This window comes from Triticum aestivum, chromosome 1A (genome assembly GCF_018294505.1).
Source record: "Triticum aestivum cultivar Chinese Spring chromosome 1A, IWGSC CS RefSeq v2.1, whole genome shotgun sequence".
NCBI lineage: Eukaryota > Viridiplantae > Streptophyta > Magnoliopsida > Poales > Poaceae > Triticum > Triticum aestivum.
Genome location: NC_057794.1, coordinates 227448368 through 227450545, shown reverse-complemented (window position 1 = coordinate 227450545; position 2178 = coordinate 227448368).

Sequence of the window (2178 nt, the reverse complement as noted above, 5' to 3'; positions counted from 1 at the left end):
CGGGCCCGCGGGGGCTCTCCCCAGGCCGAGCGGGCCGGTGCGGGCGCGGGTGGCGGCGCGCCACATGGCACCACGCCACTGGCTGCGGGCGGCGGCGGCATTTTGTCCGGTGCGGCCCGGACATGTCCCGCGCGCCGGATGGAGGGAGGCTAGGGTTTCGGGGGGAGGAGAAGGGGAATTTCGGGGGTGGTCTTTAAATAGGCATAGAGGGAGCTAGGAGAGTCCAAATGAGGTGCGGTTTTCGGCCACGCGATCGTGATCGAACGATCTAGATGATGGAGAAGGATTAGGTAGGTTTTGGGCCAAATTGGAGGGGTGTTGGGCTGCAACACACACGAGGCCTTTTCGGTCCCTCGGTTAACCGTTGGAGTATCAAACGAAGTCCAAATGATACGAAACTTGACAAGCGGTCTACCGGTAGTAAACCAAGGCTGCTTGGCAAGTCTCGGTCCAATCCGGAAATGTTTAATCCCCACACACGAAAGAAAGCTAGAAATGACCACCGGAGGAGAACGAAGCGCCGGAATGCAAAACGGACAACGGGGAAAATGCTCGAATGCAAGAGATGAACACGTATGCAAATGCAATGCACATGATAACATGATATGATATGCATGACAACGATAACAACACACGAAGGCAAAGACCCGAACCCGAGAAAATAAAATAACTTAACGCTGAAACGGCAAGAGTTGGAGTACAAATTGGGAAAGTTACAACCGGGGTGTTACAATCAGAGGGTGACAGTGGGGCCCAGGGGGTCCCAGTTGACCCAGTCAACTGTCAACAGAGCTGACCGTTGACTGGTCAAATCTACTAAGTGGGGCCCCATGTCATAGAGACATTAGGTTAATTACCTAGTTAAGCCTAAATTAATTAAGTTAATTAAGTACTAATTAATTAACTAATTAATTTTACCATTAAATATTTTATCTATTACTTTTTTAAAGGGGCATGGGGCCCGTAGGCCAGTGGCACAAGGGCCAGCCGGGGCGGGTTAACGTGGCGGGCGTGGGATGTGGGCGCCCGCCCGAACGAGGCATGGGCACGTGCGTGCACGGTGTGCCGGCGCCAGGCGCGTGGTCGGCGGCGCGGCTCGCCGGCCGGCCGCGGCAAGCAGAGGCGACGCAGGGGGCAGCGGTCAGCGGGGCGATGGCGGCGCGGCTCACGGGCAGGGCGGCTGCGGTGACTGTTGCGGTACGGGGCGAGCAACAGCGCGACAATGGCAGGGGCAGCGAGCACGGCGTGGGGAATGGCCAGGCGAAGGAGGCCAGCATCGGCCGCGGGGTGGAGCGGGAGGCACGGCGGCGAAGGCGAGCAGCCGCGGGTGCGTGTGAGGGCGCGTCGGGGACGCGGGTCAGCGGGCATCGGCGAGCGCAGCGGCGGCAGCAGAAAGCTGCAGCCAACAACGCGAGGAGGGGGAGCAGCAGGGCGCGGCTGCACGCGTGCGGGCACGCGCGTAGCCGGAGTGGGGCGCCGGACAGGGACGATGCGGGGAGGAGAGGCGGGTCGAGGCTCGCGCGCAGCCGCAGTAGGCAGGGGTCGAAGGCAACAGCGGCCAACGCGAGCGAGCGGCATGACAGGTAGCTCCAGTGGGTGGAGGGCGCGGTCGGGCGGAGCCGCCACGGCCGGGCGCGCGAGCAAACAGGAGACGGCGTTGCATGCGGGTAGCAGGGCGGGGGAGTAGGGTGCGGCCCTGGGTGGCCGTAGTTACTGGCGTGCACGAGGACGACCGTAGGCGGTTGCGGCGGCAATAGTAGCGAGTAGGCGCGGCGGCGGGGCTAGCTACGACAGCAAAACTGGAGGGGGCAGTGGGGCGCGCGCGTGTGCTCACTGCGTTGACGAGAAGGACCGGGGACACCGGAGGAGCTCAAGGCGGCGCGGATCGACGCGGTGGCCGCCGAAGCCCGAGGAGGAAGTGGAGGTTGGGGTGGCATCACGGGGCCGTCCGGTGCCTTGTGGCTCGACATCGAGGAAGAGGACGACGCTAAAGTGCTCCTGGACTCGTCGACGAGGCAAGGGACGAACGGTGGCCGTGGGATCAAGCGGCGCACGACGACGGCATCGGGCGCGGTTGGATCTGAAGGAGGGGGTCAGAGAGAAAGGGAGAGGGAGGGGCGCTCTAGGGTTAGTGGGGGGGCGCCGGGGTCTTGTAGGGGGCGGTTCGCCGGTGGATGG